Source organism: Epinephelus moara, chromosome 3 (genome assembly GCF_006386435.1).
Source record: "Epinephelus moara isolate mb chromosome 3, YSFRI_EMoa_1.0, whole genome shotgun sequence".
NCBI lineage: Eukaryota > Metazoa > Chordata > Actinopteri > Perciformes > Serranidae > Epinephelus > Epinephelus moara.
The window spans coordinates 13,045,824-13,053,757 of record NC_065508.1 but is presented as its reverse complement, the minus strand read 5'-3'; the positions used below and the strand labels follow the sequence as shown (position 1 = coordinate 13,053,757).

The window sequence follows — 7,934 nt, the reverse complement described above, 5'->3', positions numbered from 1 at the left end:
ATATATATATATATATATATATATATATATATATATATATGTATATAGCTAAACTCTGCAGGTTTTCTACCTGGAAGTATTTGTAAACAACAAGGCGATTCCCTGGGGGCACCGCTGGAAGTGAAGGGCGTGAGCGATTGCCGAGGCCCCTGCACTTCCGTTAGTTGAAAAACTACGGGCAGTTCCTCCAGAGGTAAAGGACGAAAAAAAAGTTTTTTTTTTGTTTTTGTTTTTGTTTTTTTACCGATGGAGTTCCAGATTGGGCTAAAGGCAAATCCAGGCTTAAATGGCCAAGTCTGGCTAATGTGAGCCAGAGTTCTGTGTAGCTACGCGGCTAAGATTAGCCTCACATCGGTAACCATGGAAACCATGGTTCTGTCTAAGCCTGATACATCGAGCTAAACTACGGTTTCCGTTCCATCAAACTGAGCCACAACTCCGTTCCATCAAGGTGGCTAACCTGAATCCCAGCCTTGTAACCATAGTAATTTATGCTGCCGGGCAATCCTGGTCTGTAGCAGGATTAAGGTGAGGATTAGCTCCATCTATGATCAAAAAATGTTCAATAGACAAGAACAGACACCTAAAAGACAGTTCTGCCAGTGCTTTTACACACACACAACTGTCATGTAATGATAAAATAATATGTAGATCATAAAATATATAACATAATTAAAAACATTAACTATTAAAAACAAATTAAAATGTAATAAAAATAAGATAATTAAAAAAACACAACTATAAAGCCAAAATCAAACTAATAAAAACAAAACTATAATAAAATGAAACTGAGGCATTAAAGAAAAGATTGTATATGTACACCAAACCACATGAATATGTGATTGCCCTCCCATCCCCACCCTGCTCTGTTTCCAATTGGCTCGCAAATTCACAGCCAATTAAGGTCAACTGACAACGGCCATATAAGGAGTGCATCCAAGAGATGAGAGGGACCCACCCAGAGAGACACAGAGACAGAGCAAGAGAGAGTAAATTAGGAAATAATGGCATGCCCCTTCATTGAAGATCCTGTTGATGGGGAGGCCCACATTGTCCAGAGGGCCTTCCAACCACCACCAGCCCCAAGGGTCTTCCAGGACAGGACCAACCCATTGATACAGACGGACTCCTATCTATGGGAGAGGTACCAGTTCAGCAGGCAAAGCATAGTGTATCTATGCAGTTTGCTGGAACCACACATTATAAAGGTCACACACAGCAGCCAGTCTCTGACCACTGTGCAGTCAGTCTGTATTGCACTGAGGTTCTTTGCTAGCGGTACATTCCTGTATAGTAGGGCCGTAACGGTACATGTATTTGTGTCGAACCGTTCGGTACGCAACTTCTGGTTCGGCATGACCCTGTACCGAATTATTGGGCTCGTACTCGTACTCGTTGTACTCGTACTCGTACTTGTCGTCCTCCGCTTATCCGGGTCCGGGTCGCGGGGGCAGCAGCCTCAGCAAAGAAGCCCAGACAGTCCTCTCCCCAGCCACTTCCGTCAGCTCTTCTGCGGGAACCCCGAGGCGTTCCCAGGCCAGCCGGGTGATGTAGTCCCTCCAGCGTGTTCTGGGGCGGCCCCGAGGTCTCCTCCCGGTTGGACATGCCCGAAACACCTCCCAAGGGAGGCGTCCGGAAGGCATCCTTACCAGATGCCCGAACCACCTCAACTGGCTCCTCTCGATGTGGAGGAGCAGCGGCTCTACTCCGAGTCCCTCCCGGATGTCTGAGCTCCTCACCCTATCCCTAAGGCTGAGCCCAGCCACCCTGCGGAGGAAACTCATTTCGGCCGCTTGCACTCGCGATCTCATTCTTTCGGTCACTACCCAGAGCTCGTGACCATAGGTGAGGATTGGAACGTAGATCGACCGGTAAATCGAGAGCTTCGCTTTCTGGCTAAGCTCCCTCTTCACCACAACGGACCGGTTAAGCGCCTGCATCACTGCTGACGCCGCCCCAATCCGCCTGTCAATCTCCCGCTCCATCCTACCCTCACTCGTGAACAAGATCCCGAGATACTTAAACTCCTCCACCTGAGGAAGGACCTCCCCCCTGACCTGGAGTGGGCAATCCACCCTTTTCCGGCTGAGGACCATGGCCTCAGACTTGGAGGTGCTGATTCTCATCCCAGCCGCTTCACACTCGGCTGCGAACCGCCCCAGCGAGAGCTGGAGGTCACTGTTCGATGGAGCTAGGAAGACCACGTCATCCGCAAAAAGCAGGGACGAGATCCTCCCGTCACCGAACCTGACACCCTCCACCACTCGGCTGCGCCTAGAAATTCTGTCCATAAAAGTTATGAACAGAACCGGTGACAAAGGGCAGCCCTGGCGGAGTCCAACCCTCACCGGGAACAGGTCCGACTTACTGCCAGCCACGCGAACCAGACTCATGCTCCTTTGGTACAGGGACTGGATGGCCCTTAGCAAGGGGCCACCAACCCCATACTCCCGGAGCACCCCCCACAGGATGCCCCTGGGGACACGGTCGTAAGCCTTCTCCAAATCCACAAAACACATGTGGACTGGTTGGGCAAACTCCCATGCCCCCTCCAGCACCCTGGCGAGGGTAAAGAGCTGGTCCACGGTTCCGCGTCCGGGACGAAAACCACATTGCTCCTCCTCAATCCGAGGTTCAACTATCGACCGGACCCTCTTCTCCAGCACCCTGGAGTAAACCTTACCGGGTAGGCTGAGGAGTGTGATCCCCCTGTAGTTGGAACACACCCTCTGGTCCCCTTTCTTGAAAATGGGAACCACCACCCCGGTCTGCCACTCCAGAGGCACTGCCCCCGATGTCCACGCAATGTTGCAGAGGCGTGTCAGCCAGGACAGCCCTACAACATCCAGAGCCTTGAGATATCCAGGACGAATCTCATCCACCCCCGGGGCTCCGCCGCCTCGGAGTTGTTTCACTACCTCAGCAACTTCTGCCCCAGAAATTGGACGACCCGCCCCCGAGACCCCCGTCTCTGTTTCCTCACTGGAATACGTGTTGGTGGGATTGAGGAGCTCCTCAAAGTATTCCTTCCACCGCCCGACAATGTCCTCAGTTGACGTCAGCAGCTCCCCGCCCCCACTGTAAACAGTGTGAGCAAGTTGCCGCCTTCCCCCCCTGAGGCGCCGGACGGTTTGCCAGAACCTCTTTGGAGCCGATCGATAGTCTTCCTCCATGGCCTCACCGAACTCCTCCCACGCCCGAGTTTTTGCCTCAACGACTGCCGCTGCTGCGCTCCGCTTGGCCCGCCGGTACCCGTCAGCTGCTTCCGGAGACCCACAGACCAACCATGCCCTGTAGGCCTCCTTCTTCAGCCTGACGGCTCCCCTCACCTCTGGTGTCCACCAGCGGGTTCGGGGATTACCGCCGCGACTGGCCCCAGCGGCCTTGCGGCCACAGCTCACAACAGCCGCCTCGACAATGGCAGAGCGGAACAAGGCCCATTCGGACTCAATGTCCCCCTCTGCCCTCGGGACGCGGTCGAAGCTCTCCCGGAGGTGGGAGTTGAAGATCATCTGGACAGGTTCTTCCGCCAGGCGTTCCCAGCAGACCCTCACTGTTCGTTTGGGCCTGCCAGGTCTGCGCGGCGTCCTCCCCCACCATCTGATCCAACTCACCACCAGGTGGTGATCAGTTGACAGCTCTGCTCCTCTCTTCACCCGAGTGTCCAGAACATATGGCCGCAGGTCAAATGATACGACTACAAAGTCGATCATTGACCTGCGACCTAGGCTGTCCTGGTGCCACGTGCACCGATGGACATCCTTATGTTTGAACATGGTGTTAGTTATGGCCAAACTGCGACCCGCACAGAAGTCCAATAACTGAACACCACTCGGGTTCAGATCGGGCAGGCCGTTCCTCCCAATCACGCCCCTCCAGGTCCCGCTGTCATTGCCCACGTGAGCGTTGAAGTCCCCCAGCAGAACAATGGAGTCCCCGGTCGGGGCGCTGTCCAGCACCCGTCCCAGGGACTCCAAAAAGGGTGGGTACTCTGAACTGTTGTTCGGTGCATAAGCACAGACAACAGTCAGGACCCGTTCCCCGACCCGAAGGCGCAGGGAAGCAACCCTTTCGTCTACCGGGGTAAACCCCAACGTACAGGCAGAGAGTCTGGGGGCTATCAGGAAGCCCACCCCGGCCCTCCGCCTCTCACCCGGAGCAACTCCAGCGAAAGGAGAGAGCCAACCCCTCTCAAGGACTAGGGTTCCAGAGCCGGAACTATGTGTCGAGGTGAGGCCGACTATATCTAGCCGGTAGCGCTTAACCTCTTCCACAAGCTCCGGCTCCTTCCCCGCCAGAGAGGTGACATTCCATGTCCCAAGAGCCAACTTCTCTAACCGAGGATCGGACCGCCAAGGCCCCCGCCTTGGTCTGCTGCCCAGTCCACATTGCACCAAACCCTTCTGGATCCCTCTGCGGGTGGTGGCTGGGCCCGGCCGGACCCCATGGGCGAAGGCCCGACCACCAGGTGCTCGCCCACGGGCCCCAACCCCAGGCCTGGCTCCAGGGCGGGGCCCCGGTAACCCTCCGGGCCGGGTACACGTGTCCTTGTTTGTATCCATCATGAAGGGTCTCTTGAACCGTTCTTCGTCTGACCCTTCGCCCAGAACCAATCTGCCATGGGAAACCCTACCAGGGGCAAAATGCCCCCGACAGCACAGCTCCTAGGGTCATTAGGGCCCTCAAACTCCTCCACCATGATAAGGTGACGGTTCTCGGAGGAAGGAATTATTGGGCGCAGGATATTATTTTATTTTATTTTGTTTTATTTTAATTCCATTTTTGCGAGCCGAACCACTTAAAATATCTAGTTCCCCGACGGACATAATTGAGTGACGGACCGAGTCCGACCGTAAATCTCCGCCTTCACTTTGTGCAGCGCATTCTCGCATTTTGACAACATTGCAAGTGAGCCTGACGAACCTGAAGACCCACCCGCAAACCTTAAGTCCTCCGTTTGGGAACACTTTGGTTTCAGGGTAAAATACGAAGATGGATAACAAGTGGACAAGACAAAAGCAGTGTGCCGACACTGCAGAACAGCGGTCGGGTATGTACTTGGAAACACGTCTAACATGCTAACGCATCTAAAGCGACACCACCCGAGTTTGAACGTTAACCGGCACGACTAGAAAAAGCAATCTGGTGCAAACTACGATGTCGTCGTCGTTTAAAAAGAAAGAGCGTTTCCCTGACCATCGCACTAAAGAAATAACCAACACCATAGGAGTTGAGTAAAATTGTTTAAGCTGCACTTTAGATATAAGCATGTTTTGTTTACTGCACTTTAACAAAGTGGGAAAGCTAAGTAACTTCCTAGTAAAACTGAATCTGAGCAGGCTTTAAAGCACTATACTTTTTATTTTAATTGAGTAAAACTGTTAAAGCAGAAACTTATATTTATATTTTTCATTCAAAAAATGTGTTAAAAAAACAGCAGGACTTTATTTTTCACTTTTATATTTCTATTTTCATTCAAACAATGTGAAAAAGCAGGATTTTATATATATTTGTTCATTCAAAAATTGTGTAAAAAGAGTTAACTGCTGTGGTGGTATGTTTTAATAAGGTTACCATAAGTAAAAGATATTTAATAGAACCGAGATTTTTGTGTACCATTACACCCCTACTGTATAGTGCTGGTGATGCTGAGAGGCTAAGTAAGACAACTGTTTGCAGAGAGGTAAAAACAGTGAGGGATGAAAATGGGACACACACCATTGTGGTTTGTCTGTACCTCATCCTATAGCACATTCCATACATTTAAAGAGATTTTCCTTATTTTGATATAATAAGGGATAGAGATTACAATGGGCTCTGTGCACCAGCTCCACTACTTCCTAAAAGGAAGTAAGCATGAGTATTTCCTGTCCTGTACTGAAGTAATGGAGCTGGTGCACAGAGCCTATTGACTCCCAAATGATGAGAAACAGATAATTGATTCACTATCACCTGCACAGGTTTCCTCATCTCCACTGAATTGATGGATTTGCTAAATGTCATTTTCTACAATCAATAGATAAATGTCATGTGATTATTTCCTATAAACTGATCATTTCGGAAATGTCCTAATCTACAATCAATTATGTGATAAATGCGATGATTCACATAAAATAGTTTGATTTGTTTATTTGTTTATTTATTAGGATCCCCATTAGCCATCACTCTGTTGTGGGAGTAATGGCTATTCTTCCTGGGGTCCTCACACAGGACACAATTATATACATAGTAAAAACATACAGAATAACAATAACAACCTAGAATCATATATGATAGTTACAAGGAAAAAAACTACAATATTAAATTCAATAATTAACCACAATGTGGACTACTAATTGCAATTGGAAGAAATTGTTAAAAACAGTTTTTAAAGTTTTGCAAACACACCAAATCAATACCTAGGCTAATTAAATGCATCATCTGAAATGTACATAGCAATCAGTAGATAAATGTGATAAATAGTCTATCACTAATATTAATTTACACATTTGGTGAATTTCATTAGGCATACTTGAATTGTTAGTTTTAATAGGTGGTCTTATCTACATGTATTTTGTCCCTTTGATGCGGGATTTATATAACATGATATTATGCTGAAATGCTGAATTTTCTTTGTCACTTACGCATTTAGCCTGTCGGCAATAGTCTGCCATGCTACCTCCCTTGCTTTATTAATCGCTGCAGTATTGCCTTTTTTCGTAAATTTGTCATTATAATCCTCATACACTTCCATAAGGGGCGTTTGCTCCGCCGCAGAAAAAGCCTCCGCTCGCTCCTTTCCTTTGCTTTTTGACATTTTGCAACATGTTCGGCACTCGACTAGTGTGGGCTTTTTTTTTTTCCCTGGGTGCGGGCATGAGTTGAGGCTTAACAGGTGAGGCTTGAATTAGCGTCAGTTGGAGTCAGCTGATTTCATTTGATGGAACGGGATGGCGCTAGATTGGGAGTTGGCGTTTAGTCACACTTCAAGATTACACCTTAGTCTGGATATTCTTTGCTACGTTGATGAAATACCCCCCTGTTTCTGGTCTCTAATGCCTAAGAGAAATATATTGCTCTTCAACTGCGTACTGTATTCACTAGCTAATAGCCAGCTATGTTTGTTTACCATGTCATGTTGAGCAGGTATACACAAGAGCACCAAACATGGGCCAAATCAATCCATTGCAGAAAATCATCCCCAAAAACTACAAGTATGGGGCGCCGGTGGCTTAGTGGTTGAGCAGGCGCCCCATATACAAGACTGTTGCTGCAGCGGCCCGGGTTCGAATCCAGCCTGTGGCCCTTTGCTACATGTCATCCCCCCTTCTCTCTCTCCCCCTTTCACACTTACCTGTCCTGTCCATTAAAGCCAAAATGCTCAAAAAAAAATNTACATGTCATCCCCCCTTCTCTCTCTCCCCCCTTCACGCTTACCTGTCCTGTCCATTAAAGGCAAAATGCCAAAAAAAAAATCTTAAAAAAAACAACAAACCTACAAGTATTACATGCTGTAAATATTAACAATAAATGTCCTTAGTGGGGATGAATGGGCTTGGGGTTAAACCAAAGACAGAAAGTGCAAAAGTAATGAAAGAAAGATTACTGACTTGTCGGTTTTGGTTTTTTATGGGATTTGTTGACAATCATAAAAAATCAACAATACCAGCCTTATCCTGTAATATGAACAAATTACATCAAAATACAATGGATGCTTCAACAGCTAATATGAACAAATTACATCAAAATACAATGGATGCTTCAACAGCTTCCAATAGAAAGCTGCAGCAAAGAATCCTGTGAGTATATTTCATGAATGTGGTGAGGTCATTGGATTGATTTTCTTTATTTATTGATTTACTTTTTTGAGCATTTTGCCTTAAATGGACAGGGCAGCCAAGTGTGAAAGGGGGAGAGAGAGAGGGGATGACATGCAGCAAAGGGCCGCAGGCTGG

The 7,934-nt window shown here is 48.1% G+C and overlaps 1 pseudogene; it reads left to right on the top strand.

The window, feature by feature from the left end:
- Nucleotides 1-1,004: 1,004 nt before the first annotated feature.
- The window catches only part of LOC126388108 (olfactory receptor 1-like), a 7,847-nt pseudogene continuing 917 nt past the window's right edge, over nt 1,005-7,934 (top strand).